General features: G+C 37.5%; 1 protein-coding gene and 1 long non-coding RNA gene across 9 annotated transcripts in view; both read right to left on the minus strand.

Annotated features, from left to right (window-relative positions):
• DYM (dymeclin) overlaps window positions 1-23,129 on the minus strand; it is a 381,717-nt gene that overhangs the window by 252,275 nt on the left and 106,313 nt on the right. The gene's annotated exons all lie outside the window — the stretch shown is intronic.
• LOC146406280 (uncharacterized) lies at window positions 16,276-22,309 on the minus strand. Its single transcript, XR_014808666.1, has 2 exons — window positions 21,335-22,309; window positions 16,276-19,351 (listed from the first exon to the last, which is right to left on the minus strand). It is a non-coding gene; the product is annotated as an uncharacterized LOC146406280 (long non-coding RNA).

Genomic DNA, 23,129 nt, shown 5'->3' on the forward strand with positions numbered 1-23,129 from the left:
ACAGTTCAATTTGAACATCTGTTCATTTCTAATACTGTGCATTTTTTATTGAACACATATAAAACTATGTCATGGATTAGCCTATCAATGTACCATTTCTTACACAATTTTAATCTTGCAAATCTCAAACTTCTTTTGTGACTCATTGGAATGATTTTACTATTAACTCTTAAGAAGCCATTATTTGAGGATTCCTATTGTGGCTCAGTGGGTTAAGGACCTAACGTTGTTTCTGTGAGGATGTGGGTCAATCCCTGGCCTTGCTCAGTGTGTCAAAGATCCGGCAAGCTGCAGTATAGGTCACAGATGCAGCTGAGACCCAGTGTTGCCCTGGATGTGGCACAGGCCCCAGCTGCAGCTCTGATTCAATCCCTGGCCCAAGAACTTTCATGTGCCGCAAGCACGGCTGTTAAAAAAAAAAGAAGCAGCAGCTATAATTTGAAATGAGTGATATTTATGAATTGTACAGTGTGGGAAATATAGTCGATAACTATGTGATATCTTTGTATGGTGACAGATTATAATTAGACTTACTGTGGTGATCATTTTGAAATGTATAGAAATATCAAATCACTACATGCTATGTAACAAGAACTGACAGAGTGTTATAGGTCAATTATACTTCAAACACAAATACAAATAAACAAGCAAACTCACAGAAAAAGAGAGGAGATTTGTGGTCACCCAAGGCAGGGATGGGGGCCAGGAAGGGAATCAGATGAAGGCAGTCGAAAGGTACAAACTTCAAGTTATAAGACAATTAAGAACTAAAGATGTACTGTATAACATGACAAACATAATTAACACTGCTGTATGTTATATATGAATTATCAAAAGAGTACATATATCCTAAGAGTTCTCACCACAATGAAAATTTTTTTTTCTATTTTTTTTAACTTAGTACCTATATGAGATGATGGGTGTTCACTAAACTTATTGTGGTAATCATTTCATGGTGCATGTAAGTCAAATCATTATGTTATACGCCATAAAGTTATATAGTGCTGTATGTCAAGCATATCTCAATAAACCTGGAAGAAAAAAAAAGCTGTTATTTGAAAGTGGGGATAATAACCCTCCTACCTAAGTTTCAGAGGTCCCCAGAGGAGTATACAAGAAAACATCAAAGCACACCACATATCTGGTCTAAACCTTCAGGGCAGGCACAAGCAAACTTGAGGCCGGCAAGAGAAATCAGCAAGGATTTGGTTTTTATAAACATAGGTATAATTTTAAGATGAATTTCTGCTAAGCATATGCCTTGTTTTTCATTAGGAAAATCTAAATATGCAGATAAAAATTATCAACTAATAAGTGATTTCTACACATTACAAATTTAAATTTATTCCAAACAGTGCTCATGCTATAGTTGGGAAACTTAAGGCATTTAATAAGAAAATTAAAAGTTATCTAAGAAAGTACAACCACAGCCAGTGTTATTTGCTTTGGGACTGATTTGTTATTTATCTTAACATTTTACAAATTTCCAGCCACTTCCTTTCACTCATAGTATGCTCCATAACTGCCTCCCCCTATCTCCACCACTGTGTGTTCCAGGATTACAACCAAAGAAAAACATATTTAGAAAGTTCAATCTGCAACAAAAATAATGCTTTCCAATGTAAAGTAAAAGTTTTTTGCTTGCTTTTTTGTTTGTTTTGTTTTGTTTGGATTCTCTTCATAGCAGCACATCTTCATTACTAGGAGAAATAAGAGTTGACTACCACCGGACAAATTTCACAACAAAACACCAATTCTCTTTTAATAGGACTTCAAGTTTCCTTTTATTTTTTTTTACCCCCTTCAAGTTTTTCCAAGAGGGCTGCAAAGCTGCTTATACTATGAGACAAATGAAAATCTTATGGAGAAACTATCCCACCCCACCCTGACCTGACCCACAGCCCTCCTCTCTCTGGTAAGCATCACTGCTCTGGGGCCTTTCCTTATAGGGAGAAATGAGGCACCCTGCCATTGCCTACATTGTAGTTTAAACTGGCCCATAATTTTGGACCAGAATTCTTCCAAAAGTTCATTTCTTTTTGCTGATCCAAGCCTCTGATCTATGACCCAAGAATCTTAGTGGAATTGCATTTTCCTGTTGGCAAAAAAAAGATTCTCTCCACCAGAAAAACAAGGGAAAGTTACAGTATATTTCCTTCTGTTCTAAAAACCAAATTAAGGATGGTCTCCAAAGTTTTTTAATTGCATCCCTCAGGACCTCCAAATAAACACTTAAAAGTCATCTAAAACTAAAAAAAAAGTACTGAAATTAACTAAAAGAATAAATCTAGTGTTGATGATTCAACTTTTTTAAAGGACTGACTCATTATTTATTCTTAACAACAAAAATGTGAGAAAAACAAAGTTTGAAAAATTGACACATTAATAAAATAATAATCAAAGAAAAAAGAACTTTCATTAAAAATTTTCTGGGAATTCCTGTCATGGCTCAGCGGAAACAAATCTCACTAGCATCATAAGGACGCAGGTTCGATCCCTGGCCTTGCTTAGTAGCTTAAGGATCCAGTGTCACCATGAGTTATGCTGTAGGTCCCAGATGCGGCTTGGATCCTGCATTGATGTGGCTGTGGTGTAGGCCAGCAGCTACAGCTATGATTCTACCCCTAGCCTGGGAACCTCCATATGCTGCAGGTGCGGCCCTAAAGAGACCAAAAAAAAAAAAAAAAAAAAAAAAAATCTGAACTCAATAGCAAACTATCAAGACAATGAAATTAAGGCAAATTACTGTTTTTTTATATTGCTAACCATGCCACTTGTCAAACTATCATTAATTTCTTATACCTAAAAAACATGTTATAAAACACTAATTATTCAAGCATAACTACACAAAAACTAATGATACTACACTATACTGTCATCCAGTTATAAAAATCTGCAACAAGGGTCACATTCATATATTTTGAACATGTAATACTGTTAACAAAACAGATATTATGAAAAAAGCAGGTCAGCTATTAAAAATACTTATGAAAATTCTGCCAGAGACATTTCAATCAAAACAGATAAAAGGCTAATCAGTCAATAAATACGTAGTAAGCGTCTAAGTGGTGCTAGGCCCTGCGTCATCAAAAACACAAAGGAGAAAAAAATCATACATTGTCTTTTGCGAAAGTTAGCAGAAAGGGGAAACAAATATTCAAATCATTTTTAATGCCATAATGATTAATACCTAGATTTTAAAACATTTGTACTTTTCCTACATAAATATAGTGAAATAAAGTTTCCCCAATAAAGTTACTGAACGTGCATTCCAGGGCAAACATTGGGGTACAGTAACTACCTGATCTCAATGCCATGCTCTCTCTTCCTTTTTATTACCAAAATGCCCTGGGATTTAGCAGGACAGAACTACACTTCACAAACTATAGGCACATGACTAAATTCCAGACAATGGGATGTGAGTGGGAGGAGCACATGCAAGTTCTAGGTTACATCCTTAAAAGGAAACGTTTCTCTTCAAAACCATTACCCTTCTCATGGGCTAGAACCCAGGGAAAGTGATGGGTAGACAGATTTAACTCCATATGTGAGGATGGATACCAGCAAGGGAATGGCAAAACAGGACAAAAGGAACTTCGGTCCCTGGATGTCCTCAGGAAGCAAACCTGACTACACTCCTGAACTAGCTTAGACTTTTATGTGAGAGATTTCATGTAAATCTTCTACCCTGTTTAAGCCATCAGTATCTGATCTTTACTAAGAGCCAAACCAATAACATAACACAATTATATATTAAAAGGTCCACAATATTATTGCTTGGTTAGAGACCTTTTAAAAAAAAAACTAAGAACAATTTTTAAAAAATTTTTGCATATCAAAACTTTTTGAAGTTTTTAAGATAAGTATAGATTCATATGCTCTTAAGAAAAAATTATATGTACCCTTTTATCCAATTTCCTCTAATGGTAACATCTTATTGTACTATAGGATAGTGACACTGATACCATCAAAATATAAAACCATTCCATCACCAGTTAGGAATATTTGTATGGGAAAAATATTTGATGATCACTTAACTTTTTGGAAGTTGAATTATTTTAAGGGTCACATACCAGCCACAAAATAAAGGCCCTATATAGCCCCAAATATGTACTGACGCCAGGGCACTTACACTCATCATTTAGCAAGATACTGCTATGGATTAGGCAGACTGCAAGAAACTAGATTAGACACTAATGATCCCCAAGACAATGAGTCCCTATCCATGAAGTTTCCAGTCTAAAGGAGAAACAGACATGAAACAGACAAGCAAATAAATAAACTGCAAGGAGTCTGAAGGAGAGAAAAAGAGTGTTACCTAAATGTCAGGATGACCCCTGAAGAAAAAATAGTTCAGAAATAGCTAAGAAATCAGTGATTAAAGAACTGATCACTGGTTTACAGACTTTTTTCAGGTTTACAATTCAGCTGTAAAAGCCATTCCACTTCTCCCTATGTTTTAACATTTTTCTTTCATTTCTTTTTCCTACTCTCTTTCTTGCTTAGAAAAATTCCTTCAAGGTCCAAGTCATACTCGTCTAACACATGAAGCAAAAAAAAAAAAAAAAAAAAACCCGCTCTTACAGCACTTTGATTACAGCTCCCTCCAGCATTGTACTCGCCACAGTCTGACTTTGATTATCCTTATGTATGAAACACACGCACAAATTTTCCCGTGGACTCCTTGATGGAAAAGAGCTACATCTTTTTCATGTTTTATATTCCTTAGAGGGCTCCAACTTATAAACCTAATTTGCTTCTTTACTTCCATTTACCAGAGGATATTTTTACAGTGTATAATATAGACTTTCTATTTGATATTTTAAAGGTATATAAATAACAGATTTTGTATTTGCTATTTAAAGGGAAAGCATGCTACTTTAAAAGTTCTAAATACAGGTGTCAAAAATTGGCTTTAAACCTATATTTTAAATTATAATACTTCAATGTTGATGAAGGTGCTAGGGGGCAGTCAGACACCAAGCGGTAGGACTGTAAATGTGATGCACTGTCACTGTCCCAAGCATTAACAACATACAGATTATTTGGCCTAGCAAGTTCAATTCTACAATTTAGTCTAAAGAATGAATACAAAGGTCAAATTCAAGAGCTATCTATCTTAAAACTCAGTAAAAACTCAAACACTTAAATATCAAATAAGAAGGATCTGGCTGAATTAATTGTGACATATTTCATCAACACAACAGAAAACCAAGCCCGTGGGTAGAAATCCAGGCATATCCCCCAGAATGTCAACAAAAGGTTATTTTCCCAGTACAATGTCACCTAGTTTTCATTATCTAACCCTCCTAGACTATTTCACTCAGTTTAATGCTTTTCAACTAATGTTTACAAAAATTATATTTTATATTTATACCTCCCAAACTCAAAACACTCTCAACAAAATAATGTATTGGAGGAGGGGGGAATCAAGTTTCATTGCAAAGATAATTGGTATGACAGAATTGTTGACATTTTGAAACTGAACTGTGTCTTAAAAAAAAAAAAAAAAAAGGAGATGAATGTCTCAGATGCCATTGGTAACTAACAAGGCATTTTGGTGTCATGCCCTGTGTAAGCCACTCTCCACCACTGGGCACACACGCTAAATGTGTTTCCATAAACCCTTTCACATGGAGCCTTCAGTTTTGCAAAGTGTTATACAATAAGAGGCAAACGTTGAACAGGTTTTAAAGAGTGAGAAAAAAATGACTAAATGCAAGAGAGTAGATTACTATTTACCAAACTACTATTCAATCATCATCACTTTGATCAAGAAGTCAGGTTTTTAAGCATTTTATATAAAAACACTGTTTAGTTTGCTAAACAGTGGTATTTAGTGCGCTTTAGAAAACTGACTGAATATTTTGTGATATTACATACATAACAACTTAAAATTTTTAAATAGGTTCCAGATCAGTATTTTCAGCAGAATGTCTGATTTTCATGAATAGATTACTGATATCAAATGGTAGATGTCTGCATTCCACAACTATTTTGGAAGACCAATGGTTAGGATCTGACTACAAAGGAACACAAGCAGACTTCTTAGAGTGACAGAAATGTTCAAAATCTTGGTGATGGTGGTTATTACATGATTGTACATACTTATAAAACTAACAGAAGGTAAATTTCACTATATATAAAATCATACCTCAATAAACATGACTATTCTTTTCCTCTCTAAAAACATGTTGGCATGGATGAGGAGCAAGTTGAATTCTCACATACTACAGTGACAGTGTAAACTGATGAAAACAATTTAGAAAACTGTTTAACTGTAACCACTATAGTAAATGGTGCACAACTAGGATCCAGCAATTTCCTTAATTATTATATCCAATAAAGTGCTTAAGTACATGCCAAAAAAATGTACAAAAATGTACATAGCAGCATCATTTTAACAGGCAAAAGTTGGAAATCATCAAATACATATTGTAATATAAAGGATAAATAAAATGTGGTGTTAGTCTTAAGATGGAATAATATACAGTAATGAAAATGAACAATGTAAAAATATGAATGATTTCACAAAAAAAAAGCAAAAGAAAGAAGACATAAAAAAGAACATACACAGTCTATATAAATAGACTCATATGCTCACAGTGACTTCTGGCTCATAGTGACTCATATACTCATTAGTGCCAGAAGTCAGATCAGTGGTTTCCTCTGCAGCTAGGAGAGGGGTTTCAGGGGTGCTGGAATTACTTGACCTGACTAACAATCACATGTATCACTCACTTTATGATAATGAATTGAGCTATACACTGCTTGTACACTTTCTTATATATTAAACTTAAAATGTTTACCGCTAAGAAAACACAGCATGCATCTCCTTTCGTAAGATGACGGTAAGTATATACCATAATGCTCAGAGTGGTTAGCTTTGATTACTAAAACTAAAGGTGATTTGTTTTTCTCATTAGAATGCTTTGAATTATACAATGATAATGTAGTAAAAGAAACCATAAAATTTGAAAAAAGCTTACACACTATCTTTAGAAACATATTTCCTAAAAGAAACACATTAAGATATCAGTTTATTGAGGAAAACATACCCTATTTTACATCTGTATAAAAGGGCAGAGTCCACAAATACTTCTCTTCTATGTAATCAATCTATATGTTAAGAAAACATTCTTTAGCTATTATTTTTCTCATTTTAGAATGAACATAAAACAGCAACATACACAAGCCTGAACTATGGCCAGTCATAGCATAGTACTAGGAGAAGGGGGAGGGTGGTGGGAAGGTCACTAGTATTTTCACTTTTTTACATATGTTTACATTTAAAGCACTCTTAAAATATCTGGTGACTGCTAGCTCCTAAAACAGTTCTGAGTCAAATTCAATTTTCCTTACACAAAACAACATGATATTACTACCCCCAGCCTGTCTCCCAAAAGGAATGCTTTGACCATCTCGAAAAAGAGAAAAAAACACACCATAAAAGAACAGAGGAAAATGTTTCTAAAACTCATAGCACAGTAAAACATTTTATCCACCTTTGTAGTTTGAAATCTGTCAGAATCTCTGATTTATAATCCAGCATAATATAAGCCATATGAAACTTTTTTGAAAGTCTTACTCCTTTAAGAATAGAAAAGAGAACTACTATAGAAAAACTTTTTAAAAATCCATGGAAATAATTCAGTATTTATGAAAATAACACCTGTTTTTAAAAAGGAAAAACAATGAAAGGTAATAGAATTCATTTGTCTATAAAACTCGAGAATTGCACATCCCTAAAATAAGCATTTATGAGAAGCAGAGATGAAGCAGGTATCTTGTTAAAGTGTAAAGCATAAAAGGAAACAAAACGAATAAAAAGCTAGTGTCCTCTGAGATAAATCCCATCTCATGCCCCCATGCAAAAACATTAGAGAAATTAATTCCGGTCCATGAAATATGAAAGGGGCACTGTGCCTGTGTGCTCAGAGGACAGATAACCCTTCTCTTGAACCAGCCCACAACTGCTTCCTTAGTACCTTCAATCCACGTATCTCAAGAATGGCCCCTAAAGTGGTGTTTCTCAAAATGGTACATGGACCACTGATAATGAGAGACAGTTAAGCAGAGCACTTTTTAAAAATCTTCAAGAGTTAAATATATCAGAAATACATAAAGAGAATAACAATCTTGCAATTTTCAAGGACTCTGATCATGTAATATAAGGATAGAGCAAATAATATGCTTAAATTTTTGAAAAAGTGAAAGTTAAGTAAATTGGAACTCAAGTTGTACACATACAAGACAAAATGATAGTGGCTGCATGAATGTGAGGTGAAATTGGAGAAATATGCCTATAGGAAAACAGACAAGCCTTCTCATCACAGCTCTAAGCATCTGGACTCCAAAAAAGCCCTGTTCCCACAACATTATCTCATGATACATGGTTTCTAACCCCCTCAACACCCTGGCCACCCTTCCATGTGCTGGCAATGAAGCATCCTCAATGAAACAAAATTTAGGTGTGTGTTAATGATGGAAGAGAAACATAAGTTACTTTTCAACAAGCTTTAACCACATATAAACATTCACTGCTTCTTCAGTTGAGGAAATCCAATAATGCAGTATGTCACCTCTGTGAAAACTGTTATTAAGTCCAGAATTTTCATCATTAATGCAACCCTCATCTGCCTCTTACACCTGGCTGTGCTACTGCACAGCCCTGGTTTGCATGACTGTCTTCCTGTTAGAGTGTGGGTTCCTTGAGATGAGTGTATTCCCTTCTTCACCATGGTTTGATTCCTTTGTACCTAAATGATGTAATTTTTTAATATTACATTAAATAGGAAAATGAACAACTTTTAATTTTTCTTTTTGGCAGATTTTTTTTCCTTTTAAGTAAAAATATTCATATGACATTCTTTACTTTTTCCAAATAAAAATCAGGATTGAAATCTGAATTATGCAAGATATTTTTGTCCCAAAATACTTATATTAAAACTAGGATTAGATTAATAATCAAAAATGCAATGAATATAAATTTATTAACTTTAACAATACCGGTAGCCAAAAAGAATCAATTTGGGATCTACAAATAAGTTTCTAACAGTAAAATCTTTATGAGTCCCTACATAAAGCATTTGACTTCCACTTGTGAAGAAGTATAATACAAAATAAATGAATGAAGTAAAATATAAATCAAATAACTATAATAAAATATGTAGAATAGATTCATTCCCACTTTTAGTAACAGTTATTTTTTTCCATATAGGTCTCCAGCTGCTACTTTTCTGGGAACTAAAAACTGATAATCTGAAACTATTACTTTTTGGTTGAAAGTGACATTCAAGGAAAGATAGGAAGTATTTCTTCCAAAACCTTGACCATTTTAATTTTAAAATGAATTCTTAAATGCCTTAAAGGCAGCAACAGCAATGTATGTCACCTACCATCAAAGGATAAGAGTATGATAGGAGCCTGGGAAGCACTAGGAAACCAGAATCTATGAAATGAGGGGACAACCATAAATATTTGAAAAAGAAGATTCTGCACTAATGAATCCAGAAAGTTCCCAAGACATCAGAGTTCCCACCATGGCTCAGTGGAAACAAATCTGACTAGTATCGGTGAGGACGCGGGTTCAATTCCTGACCTTGCTCAGTGGGTTAAGGATATGGCATTGCCATGAGCTGGGGTGTAGGTCGCAGACGTGGCTCAGATCTATCATTGCTGTGGCTGTGGTGAGGGCCAACAGCTACAGCTCTAATTCAACCCCTAGCCTGGGAACCTCCATGTGCTACAGGTGTGGCCCTAAAAAAAAAAAAAAACAAAACAAAACAAAAAAAAAAAGTTGCCAAGATATAAACGATCAGCAAGCCAAAGTTACAGGTAGCAAATGTGAGATACGCAAACAAGTGTGAACACTGTAGGTCCAATGATCACAAAGTACTCATGAGCTTGAAGAACTATTCCCAGACCATTCAATGCAATCCAACAAGCAGTTAATAAACACACACTAACACTAGCAGTCTCTGAAGTGGGTGAGGAAAAGAAAGTATTAGAACTCTGTGTTTCATCTATGAAATATGAAGACACTAAACCTTAGTAATACACATTATACAGGCTGGTACTGGTGCCCACACTCACTTACCTGTCAGGAAGTCGTGTGCCAGCCCAGTAATCTAGGGACCCTGAGTGAGGGTCCTGCCCATGACAGGGTGACAGAAGTACTCACTCCTTCCTTCTCTTGCAGCATAATGGCACTTCCTACAGTTTAGTGGGCTTAACTGTATTATCTAGGTTTAAATAAACTGACTCTCATAAAAGTCTATTTTAAAACTAATGGTACCATAATACTGTTTTAAGCTTTCTGGTAAAGAAATCACAGAAAAAAATATGTGTTAAAGATTCAAGTACAAACAAACAACAGTAGAGCCAACAACCCTTCTGCTCCCTGTGTCACCTGTTAGTCATTTTTGTAAGCTAAAAACAATGTATATCATATCTCTAAAGAAAACTGTCTCCCTATCCGTTACCAACACTCTCAGAAAGAGAGATTTACAGCCTATTATTAACAATGAACAATTCTGTTCCTTAAAACATTAAATAATGATACTATGAAGCCACTGTGATTAGCAACTGAGTTTAAAAACTCATCCAGATGATGATTAATATTTAAAATATCAAGGAGTTCCTGTCGTGGCGCAGCGGAAACAAACCCAACTAGGAACCATGATGTTGCAGGTTCGATCCCTGGCCTCGCTCAGTGGGTTAAGGATCCGGTGTTGCTGTGAGCTGTGGTGTAGGTCACAGATGTAGCTCGGATCTGGCGTTGCTGTGGCTCTGGCGTAGGCCGGAGGCGACATCTCCGTTCGATCCCTAGCCTGGGAATCTCCATATGCCGCGGTTGCAGCCCTAAAAAGACAAAAAAAGGACAAAAAAAAAAAAAAATTTTCCTGTATTGGTAATAAACTCAATTTTATTTTTTTTAAATTTTTTATGATTTTTATGATTTTTACTCTTGGGGCGGACCTGTTTGGGTTCAATTTGTTTGTGGCCCTCTGTGCTTCCTGTATATTGATATCTGTTTCCTTCAGATTTGGACGTTTTCAGCCATAATTTCTTCAAATATATTTTCAATCCCCTTTTCTTTTTCTTCTCCTTCTGGAATCCCTATTATACTCAGTTTTCTGCACTTGAAATTTTTTATTAATCTTTTCTTTTGGAAAATATCAATCTGCAGATATAATGTACATGATATATTAATATAACAATGCATTATGTAATTTATAAATCAATTCACTTAAATCAGGGAGCTTCTTTAAAAGGTTATATTTATGGGATGTACAATCAATAAAGTTGAAAGACTACCATATTCAAGGCACTGCTGAGGGGAGCAGCAGTGAAAGAAAAGAGGGAAGAAAAAGAGCAGCTTTTCCGTTTAATGACGATCTACACAAATTACCACATTTAGATCTCCACCATCATTCAGACACTTTTACACATAGAGAAATTACCCTCAAAGTGGCCAAGTTCCTTACTCTCGTAACAGAGCTAAGCTGATGTGCACCCACAGTGCTCTGGGTGTAAAGCAGATGTTCTCACCCTCTACCCTCACTGCCTCTCCACACCGAAACAATAAAGGGGGCCCCTGGCCTCAGCTGGGAATTGCAAGTTTAAAACTTAGCAGAGACCAGAGCTTCAGCACCTGGGTTAATTATAACCCAGGCCTAAATTCAATCTGTGTGCTCTAAAGAATCGCATTCTGTGGTTTACACTGAGTCTGGCCCCAAATTATCTTGCCAGACACATTACTCTCCCACTCTTCAACCTCAACCACAAAACCCTATATATTTTTGTTTTTTAAGTTTTGCTTGTATTAGGGTTTTGTCTTATTTTGTTTCGGTTCTTCCACCTTCTGTTCACCATGGTACTGCATCTGTATTTCTTTATTTCCCCCTAAGGAACCATCTCTCCTAGGCATTTTGCCCCTTTCTTCTGGTGAATAAACCTTTACTAAATTGTCTCTTTGGCAGGCTGGCAGGCATGCTCAGGTTCTTCAATGAATAAACCGCTTTCAATATATTCAAAGGTGCCCATAACCCTAAGGGAGGAGACAGGCAGGAATGTCTTTATAACACAATGTCCTGAGAGTTTTGCAGAGTCCTGTGGGGGAAAAAAAAGAGGACTAGCTTTGCTAGGGCACTCCAGGAGAGCTTCCCAAAGAAGGCTGCCTGTGAGGTGGGGTGTGAAGGGGAGTGAGGGATCTGCAGGTGGAGAGGAGGAAGGCATTTACGTGCAGGGAAAGGTAGCAGACACAGCTGGGCAAGGGTGAATGGTACACCTGGAGCTCCAGCTGGAGAGGCTGTGGTAAGGCTGGGAAGAGGGGCAGTCTGGGAGGGGGCTGCATGACAGTGCTTCTCAAGGTCACTTCACTCCCAGTTCTGATGGACACAAACAGGCCAATAATTCCACCCTTTGCTGATGAATGACAAAGACAGACAATTATATAACCTTCTTTATCAGTTTTACAAACTGTGATTAATACCAAACTATTAACTCACTAAATCTGATGTGAGATATTATAATTTCATAAACTTAGAAAAACAATTACTAGAGTTTACAGGGGATTCTTTTTTTTTTTTTTTTTTTTTTTTTTGTCTTTTGTGTGTGTGTGTGTGTGTGTTTGCCATTTCTAGGGCCGCTCCCACGGCATATGGAGGTTTCCAGGCTAGGGGTCCAATTGGAGCTGTAGCCGCCAGCCTACACCAGAGCCACAGCAACGTGAGATCCGAGCCGCGTCTGCGACCTACACCACAGCTCACGACAACGACGGATCCTTAACCCACTGAGCAAGGGCAGGGATCGAACCTGCGACCTCATGGTTCCTAGTCGTATTCATTAACCACTGCGCCACGACAGGAACTCCTACAGGGGATTCTAATAATGAAGCCTCCTATCAAAAAGTCTGGCTGCTGTGCAATGTTTGTGCTGCAAAGCTCCTCGTGCACAAACATGCACACAGCAGACACACATATCACAGGTGCCTGGAATTCCTGCAGTTTGGGAGAATATTCTATTATTGAGGCACTATCCATTTTGTTTTGAATTGGTCATGGTCTTCAACTGATGCATTTCAAGCTTCTTAAGTTATAAATTTGTTAAATTAGCTTCAAAATGATCTATTACAATGATTGTGGCTTCTCTAGTTAACCCTATGTAAGATTAACAATGCATAATCATTAAGTCTACGCTACTAATATGATACCCTTCCACTGCCAGGACACAACCAACCAGCAGGATATATAAGGGAGGTTCACAGAGCCCTGAATTCTTCAGTAACACACCTCCTTTTCAGGTGATAAAGCCAAAAGCCTCATCATGACAAACTCTCAAAAACTATCATCAGAAATTATTATCTGGAGGTCCCATTGTGGCTCAGCAGTAACGAACTCAACTAGTATCCATGAAGCTAAGGGTTCGATCCCTGGCCTCGTTCAGTGGATTAAGGATTCAGCACTGCCATGAGCTGTGGTGTAGGTTGCAGACACAGCTCAGATCTGGTGTGGCTGTGGCTTAGGCTGACAGTTACAGCTCGTATGCGACCCCTAGCCTGGGAACTTTCATATGCCACAGGTGCATCAAAAGAAAGAAAGAGGAAGGAAGAAAATGAAATTATCACCTACCTTCCCCTAAAGGATACTCAGGGCTAAATATAATTATGCCTTATATCCCTGTTTACCTTGATCAGCAAGGAGACCTAAAGCCGCCACATACCTGCCCAGTGCCATGTGGTTCAGTTCATGCCCTAAATTCATAGTCTCCCATAGCTCTCCCCATTCCAACCATTCTACTATGCCCTCTGAAACTCACATATGCCATCAGAGAAATCTTCAATATTTTCAAGCTCCCACTTGCCCCTGATCTAACAGAAACCTGGGTGTCCCCTGAGGACAGTTTGTTCTCAGAAGCCTTTTTAAGTGGGGACTTGCTTCTTCTCTCTCCACAACCCATGTACCACAGAGAAGCATTAGAGCTGCCCAATCATTTCTCCTGATATCCCAGCCATCTTGACGTATCCTAATCGGACTGTACTACCCATCAATACTTCTTGCTACAGTCATCTACAGACAATCACAGTCACTCCTGTTCACTTTCTAATCATTTGAGCACCTAGTTCACTGTCCTTCCTTCCACACTACTCCCGTTCTCATTTTTTTTAAAGTTATTTTCCAGTCATCATTTTTAAAATAGCAACATACTCATAGTCAAGCCACCTAAAAATGTAGTTTCTAAGACCCTGATCTGTTGTTCCCTTCCTCTAGCCTACCTCAACTACTCATTCCCAGGATCATGCCCTGGTTACACATCCTCTTTACTAATAATCACATAACTACCACAATTTTGAATCCATGTATTCCACTCTGAATACCACCTCCTAGCTTTCCAGGCCATTTCCTCTAGTAACTGATTCAAATTTTGACCTGGTTGTCTCTCTCAACCACTTCTTCATTGTCCATCACCACCTGACCTCGCTTCCCTCCTAACCCAGCTAGGATTCAGTGGATCAGCACCAGGATCATTCCCTTGAACACTCCTTCTCGACTTCCTTACAGTCCTCATTTCCTCCGTCATATGTGCCTGACAAAACCCTGGCCCTGAATAAATCCAATTCTCCACCTACTCCATGTTTCAATGCAGCTATATACATAACCGAAGAACAATAGACAGCCATTTCAAATGCTTTTAAGTTCATTCCCATAAACTTCACATGGGTCCTCAGCTCTATGCAGCAACCCTACTACATTTCTCTAGTTCCCTAGGGGAATTAACCTTCCACCTTCTAACACCAATCCCCAATCTACACGCTCTGCTGATTCTCAATAGTCTACCAGAGAATTACCTTGTTTTTCCACTTTAAAACCCACACACCCATCTGCATCAACATAGGTATACTCTGCCTTCATTCATGTTTTAAAGGGGTGAAATATCCCCTTCTCCTATCTTCAGGAATAACAATTTGTCTCTAAAAAAAAGTTCTATGAATGCAGGCATTTAGTAATATTTACAGAATTGAAATGAATCTTTCCTACCACAGTATATAAACATGTTGTGCCATTTCCCAGCCAAAAACAAAACCCTCTCTAGAATCCATGTCCACTTCCAGTTGCTGCTTTATTTTTCTGCCTATACTCTGAGATTCCCATTCTCCCATCAACCCACGCTAATCAACTTCCTTTTTTTTTTAATTTATTTTTTATTGTTATTTCTCCCAACACCCTTTTTTTTCCCCACTGTACAGCATGGGGACCAAGTTACACATACATGTATACGTAATTTTTTCTCCCATTGTCGTGCTGCGTTTTACGTATCTAGACATAGTTCTCAGTGCTACCACAGCAGGATCTCATTGCTAATCCATTCCAAGAGCAATAGTTTGCACCCGTTAACTCCAAGCTCCTAATCCCTCCCACTCCCCCCCAACCCCAAGCAACCACAAGTCCATTCCCCAATCCATGAGTTTCGTTTCTGTGGAAAGGTTCATTTGTGCTGCATATTAGATGCCAGATATGAGTGATATCATATGATATTTGTCTTTCTCTTTCTGACTTACTTCACTCAGGATTAGAGTCTCTAGTTCCATCCATGTTGCTGCAAATGGCATTATGTCACTCTTTTTTTATGGCTGAGTAGTATTCCATTGTGTATATATACCACATCTTCCAAATCCAGTCATCTGTCGATGGACATTAGGGTTGTTTCCGTGTCCTGGCTATTGCGAAGACAGCTGTAATGAACATGCAGGTGCATGTGTCTTTTTTAAAGAAAGTTTTATCCGGATATATGCCCACGAGTGGGATTGCTGGGTCATATGGAAGTTCTATGTATAGATTTCTAAGGTACCTCCATACTGTTCTCCATAGGGGCTGTACCAGCTTACATTCCCACCAACAGTGCAGGAGGGTTCCCTTTTCTCCACAACCCCTTCAGCACTTGTTATTTGTGGACGTACTAACGATAGCCATTCTGACTGGTGTGAGGTGGTATCTCGTGGTAGTTTTGATTTGCATTTCTCTAATAATCAGGGATGTTGAGCATTGTTTTAGGTGCTTGTTGGCCATTGGTCCCTCTTCCTTGGAGAAATGTCTGTTCAGGTCTTTTGCACATTTTTCAGTTGGGTCGTTGGCGTTTTTGCTGTTGAGCTGTATAAGTTGCTTGTATATTCTAGAGATTAAGCCCTTGTCGATTGCATTATTTGAAACTATTTTCTCCCATTCTGTAAGTTGTCTTTTTGTTTTCTTTTTTGTTTCTTTTGCTGTGCAAAGCTTTTCAGTTTGATTAGGTCCCATTGGTTTATTTTTTATTTTATTTCTGTTGCTTTGGGAGACGGACCTGAGAAAATATTCTTAAGGTTGATGTCAGAGAATGTTTTGCCTATGTTCTCTTCCAGGAGTTTGATGGTATCTTGTCTTATATTTAAGTCTTTCAGCCATTTTGAGTTTACCTTCCTGAATGGTGGTAGGGTGTGCTCTAGTTTCATTGATTTGCATGCAGCTGTCCGGACTTCTTAGCAATTCTTGCTGAAAAGACTATCGTTTTCCCATTTTATGGTCTTGCCTCCTTTGTCAAAGATTAATTGACCATAGGTGTCTCGGTTTGTTTCTGCATTCTCTAGTCTGTTCCATTGGTCTGTCTGTCTGTTTTGGTACCAGGACCACACCGTCTTGATGACTGTGACTTTGTAACATTGCTTGAGGTCTGTAAGAGTTATGCCTCCTGCTTGATTTTTATTTCTCAGCATTGCTTTGGCAATTCTGGGTCTTTTGTGGTTCCATTTAAATTTTTGGATTGTTTGTTTGTTCTAGTTCTGTGAAAAATGTCATTGATAGGGATTGCATGGAATCTGTAGATTGCTTTGGGTAGTATGGCCATTTTTACAATATTAATTTTTCCAATCAAGGAACATGGAATATCTTTCCATTTCTTTACATCTTAATTTCCTTCATTAATATTTTATACTTCTCAGCATATAAGTCTTTCACCTCCTTGGTCAGGTGTATTGCCAGGTATTTGATTTTTTGTGGTGCAATTTTAAAAGGTATTATATTTCTATATTCCTTTTCTAATATTTCATTGTTAGTATACAGAAACGTGACTGTTTCTGAATGTTAATCTTATATCCTACTTTTTTGCCAAATTTGTTGATCAGTTCAAGTAGTTTTTGGGTTGAGTCCTTAGGGTTTTCTATGTATAGTATCATGTCGTCTGCATAAAGTGATAGTTCTATCTCTTCTCTTCCTATTTGGATGCCTTTTATTTCCTTTGTTTGTCTGACTGCTGTGGCTAGGACTTCCAAAACTATGTTGAATAGCAGTGGTGAGAGTGGGCATCCCCATCTTGTTCCAGATTTTAGTGGGAAGGCTTTATATTTTTATCCATTGAATATTATATTTGCTGTGGGCTAGTCAGCTTTCTAAACACCATTCCACCTAAATGAATCCTGACCAGGTAGCTATCAACTTCCAACTTACTGAATTCCAGCAGTCAATACTAAGGCCTCTCCTTAATCAAACTATCACTAAAATCTGCATGAAGTTGTACATTTAAGATTCTGTAATTTGTTGTAACTTGAACATTATAAAACTCTGGTGAAAGAATTTCATAGATTAGATACAACTGGAAAGAGAATTAGTGAACTGGAAGGTAAATCTGAAGAAATTACTCAAAATTCTGAGAAACAAATGGAATTCTAAGAGAGATTAAAAGATATGAAGATTTTGAAGATGTGACAAAAATTTCAGAAGTAAAAAGAAAAGCAGAAAACATAACACAACTAAATAAAACTGTAGATCCCCAAAGCTACCAGAAAGTAGAGATTTAATTATCTCCACTACCATCCACAAGTAGGCTTAAATTCAGGTTTCAGTCTTTTGGTAATATATCACACCGCTTGGAGAAAAGAGAAAGAAAAACCCAGTTAGCTAAGAAAATCCATTAAGCTCAAATCATATATATGATACAGTAGCAACCTGGATTTAAACTGCACCTTTCTTTATTAGGACTCAAATTTTCAGGTATATAGTAATATCTTATTGTATCTTCATAACCCTAATGATAAGAAAAAACTTGATATTACTTGCATATTTTAAATGCTTCCTACTTTAATATTTAATCTGCTGTAAGTATAAGTAAATACCTACACAAGGACTGAAAAAATAAAAAATGCAAACAGCTGATTTCTTACAGTGGTAGAGTTATTACAGCTAATCATATTTTTAAAAATTTTTAACTTTTAGTGCTCCTTGTGTAACAATGGTTAAGATTTTATAAACACACACGTATATGTATCTTACATATATAGAGCACACAGTGTGGAGAAAGATGGCCACACATGATTTTAAAGTTCAGTCTCACCACCTACTAGCTGTGTGACTTTATGAAAATTACATAACCTCTGTAAAATATGAATCATAGTACTAGCCACTTAATGTCTGTTTGCTCTCACTTCTGCACCCCTCCCACCTATAGTCTATAGCACAGAGGGCTAGAAACCTGCAAGCTGTATTTTGTCTTTGCCAGCTGGCTTCAGGATAGGACAGAAAATAGGAGACAAACCAAGTGAGGGGTTGGGTGGGAAGAAAGAAAGAAAATCTCCACTATCTAGTAGCTTTGGGGATCTGCAGTTTTATTTAGTTGTGTTATGTTTTCTGCTTTTCTTTTTACTTCTAAAATTTCTGTCACATCTTTAAAATCTTCATATCTCTTAATCTCTCTCAGAATTCATCTCTCAGAATTCTGAGTAATTTCCTCAGAATTTCTGGTGGGATCTCTAGGAGATGCAACCAAGGTTTGAATTGTTTCCTGCTCAGGTAGTAAGGCTCTTATTGTAGGAGAGCCAGCAGGTTCTCTTTCAATACATTGTACAAAAATATTCAATAGGTGTTTTAACAAGAGAGTGGAAACCACCAAAGTGACTAATCAACTGATTTGATTAATTTGGGTAAATACATATGATACATGATTAAAATTGTATTTATGAAGAAATATTAATGGCATGGAAAATATATAATATTACATGAACAAGACAGGATTTTTAAAACTAGTCATGAGCATGAGTCAGTGTTGCAACTACAGAGCAAGAAAAGGGCATGAAGGAAATGGAGACTCAAATTGTATGTCATTTAAATATCTATGAGAAGTTCCCGTCATGGTGCAGTGGTTAACGAATCCGACTAGGAACCATGAGGTTGCGGGTTCGGTCCCTGCCCTTGCTCAGTGGGTTAACGATCCGGCGTTGCTGTGAGCTGTGGTGTAGGTTGCAGATGCGGCTCAGATCCCACGTTGCTGTGGCTCTGGCGTGGGCCAGTGGCTACAGCTCTGTTTCGACCCCTAGCCTGGGAACCTCCATATGCCGCGGGAGCGGCCCAAAGAAATAGCAAAAAGACAAAACAAATAAATAAATAAATACCTATGAGAGTTATGGCCCAGCCAGTAAAAAGAACACGAAAGACTAGAAAATGCATTCCACCAGTAAAAAGCATAGGGAGGAATTTGGCTCAATCTAAGTGGAAGGCTGCAGAGTTCTGCTTACACTACACATTTTCAAAAGTGGCAATATTACTTCAATGGAGCAAACTTTGAAAAGCTGATGCAAAAGGGAAAACACCAAGAGCTCCCATCATGGCACAGTGGAAACGAATCTGACTAGGAACCATGAGGTTTTGGGTTTGATCCCTGACCTCACTCAGTGGTTAAGGATGTGGTGTTGCCACGAGCTGTGGTGTAGGTTGAAGACACAGCTCAGATCTAGGGTTGCTGTGGCTGTGGCATAGGCGGGCAGCTGTAGCTCCAATTAGACCCCTAGCCTGGGAACCTCCATGTGCCACAGGTGAAGCCCTAAAAAGCAAAAAATAAAAATAAAAAATAAAAATAAAAATAAACAAACATGAGTTCCTGTCACGGCATAGCAGAAATGAATCTGACTGGGAACCATGAGGTTGCGGGTTCAATACCTGGCCTCACTCAGTGAGTTAAGGATCCAGTGTTGCCATGGGCTGTGGTGTAGGTCACAGACACGGCTCAGATCTGGCGTTGCTGTGGTTGTGGTGTAGGCCGGCAGCTGTAGCTCCAATTTGACCCCTAGCCTGAGAACCTCCATATACATGGGTGCAGCCCTGAAAAGTAAATAAATAAATAAACAGATAAATCCAATTTGCTATTTTACTCATACAGCATCATCTACTGACTAATACAGATGTAGAAGTAGGAAAAACTATTTTTACTTTTAGAAATACTCATGGAAAGCTTTATACTTTGGAATAATTACTATTGAAAAAATCTCTTAATGCTAGTATTTATTCATCTGTGTACACTTTCTAAAATACACAAACTGGGGGTTGGAAATTGACTAACTTCAAAAAGGCATGGGAGGTATTATGAGAGTTTTGAAATGACAAGTTTAAAACTTTTCAACATTTACCCTCAATCCACAGCATCAGGAGCCACAGAAAATATAATACATGTCAGACTCTGAAAATACATGATCACCAACTTCTGATCTTTTTAATTGCAAAATTAGCTCAACTTGGCTTGCTTTTGCACCACTCAAATGGCCTGAAAAATGGCACTGATAACTAGAACAAGGCTTTCAATTTGATGAAGTTATGGTTAAGGCTATTACAGAGGTTCCTGGGGCATCTGAGTTTATCATCCCTTTATATAACCTGTAAAAGGAGGAGATTGTCTTAATTTTGTAAGCAGAAAGGCTAAGGGAATATGAAATATGTAAGATGGTGGGAAAACTAAAGAAACTGACCCAGGTGGGTTGGGGGGGGGAGGGTAGATGAGGCAGGCCAATGGAAGCTAGGCTTTGGGCCGCTCCCGCAGCATATGGAGGTTCCCAGGCTAGGGGTCGAATCGAAGCTGTAGCTGCCGGCCTACACCAGAGCCACAGCAACTCGGGAACTGAGCCTCATCTGCAACCTACACCACAGCTCACGGCAACGCCGGATCCTTAACCCACTGAGCAAGGCCAGGGATCAAACCCACAACTTCATGGTTCCTAGTCAGATTCGTTAACCACTGAGCCACGAAAGGAACTCCCACAGGTAAAGATATTCTAATTTAAAAAAGAAAATTAGGATTCAGTGAAGTTAACTAATTTAAAGTAACAAAACCTGGCGTTCCCTGTTGTGGTGCAGTGGTTAACGAATCCGACTGGGAACCATGAGGTTGCGGGTTCAGCCCCTGCCCTTGCTCAGTGGGTTAAGGATCCGGTGTTGCCATGAGCTGTGGCGTATGTTGCAGACGCTGCTTGGGTCCCGCATTGCTGTGGCTCTGGCTAGGCTGATGGCTACAGCTCAGATTCAACTCCTAGCCTGGAAACCTCCATATGCCGCGGGAGTGGCCCCAGCAAAGCCAAAAAGACTAAATAAATAAATAAATAAACAAAGCTAGTCAAAGAGAGGGCCCAGTTTCCATCTCAGACCTATCTGATGCCAGAAGTTATATTCTCTTGCAATTCAAGATCCTTTCACTCTCCCCCTCCCTTTCTTTTGCTCAGCCACTGTCACATATGGGACCCCTATGACCTTGCAGCAGTGACTCTGGAAGCTGTCAGGCAACACAGTGAATGGTACCTCCCTCCCCTCTCTACACCATTCCATCCAACTGGATTCAATGGGCCTTTAAGGACCATGAACTGGCAAAGCACAAGAGGAGAAAAATGAAGAGACATTTATCATAATCCTGTAAGGACTCATTATTCCATTTCTGCAGATGGGAAAAGGCTTGGAGAACATGACAAAACTTTCAGAAGGTTATAGAGCTAATTAGCTTACAGTAAGGGTTTGAGTCCAGCCTGGCCAGACCCTACATTCTTCAGAATCTTACCTAGTAGTTCTGGAAGGACTGGAAGTTAAGAGACGGCTTTTTAGCAGGAAAAAAAAAATGAAATTTACAATACTAATTCATCCTCATAGTAATTCCATTTTCTCCCCAACATTTTATTATGAAATTATGAAAACTGCCAAACATCCAGAATTGAAAAAATTACATAGTGAATAACCATATACTGACCATCAAGATTTTACATTAACATTTTGCTGTATTTGAGATAAGAGCCCTACGCATCTATGCATCCTTATAATCCCCATCAATGTAGCTTATTTTAATTAATGCATCTTAAACATTTTTAAAGGGATGTCTCTGTCCTAACACTAGACTTTAAATTATTTACTCATCTAAAATAGTCTCAAAACTACACCAACCCTCAATTTATGAGAGTTTTTACTACCCTTCACAAATTCTGTCAGCAAGTAACCTAGAATAAATCTAACCTTGATATTTACTCCAAACATCCATGCTGAAATTAGTGTAAATTTCAAAGCAACTGCTTAATAAAAGTTATACTCATTGACGGTGAAAGAATTTAACAGGTTTTAAAGTAAATTCACTTTGTTTCATTTTTCAAGTAAGATTTACATTCTCAAAAATCAGAATTCTGTAACTTTAGTATTCTTATGTTTAAAATATCTTAATATTTTAAACTCCATAATAAAATAATGTTACAGAAGTCTCAAAAATAGATTAAATCACTGATGCCAAACAAACAACACTTAAGGCAAGCCTTAGAAACTTATTCTTAGGATATCATCTGAAATTGATTGCTTTATGAATTCATTCCCCAATTATTCATTGCATAAAAGAGGCCTCAATATTCCCTTCAAACCTTTTAAGAAGAAAATAAGAATAGAGGGCTGGTACACTCACTTTCAAAGACATTTCTGGAAACTGGTTTAGAAGTGGTTGTCAGCACATTGTAAGGATAAAAGATAAGTCAATACTATATTTTGACACTATATTATTTCCAATGAACATCATTTAATAAACACTCTTTTAAAAGCCTAAAAATCTGAAATACTTTTTTCAGAGAGCAATTAAAAGTAAAAATACCTTATGACTCTACAACTAAACATGGTCAGTTTGTGTTGTAGAGATTTGCCTAAATTCGCTGTAATCCCACAAGGAACCACTAAAGGAAATGATAAACTGAAATTAACTATATTTTTTTAATTCACAAACTGAGTTCAGCCCTGAAAATAAAGAAGGCATGGGGGTGGGAGGGGTCATTCTTTCACCTGGTATATAAAAATCTAACAACTCATTCCAAACAAAAATGA

Source organism: Sus scrofa, chromosome 1, assembly GCF_054392235.1.
Source record: "Sus scrofa isolate SSC_HxYL_T2T_F1_AM1 chromosome 1, Sscrofa_HxYL_maternal_Yorkshire_Landrace_v2.0, whole genome shotgun sequence".
NCBI lineage: Eukaryota > Metazoa > Chordata > Mammalia > Artiodactyla > Suidae > Sus > Sus scrofa.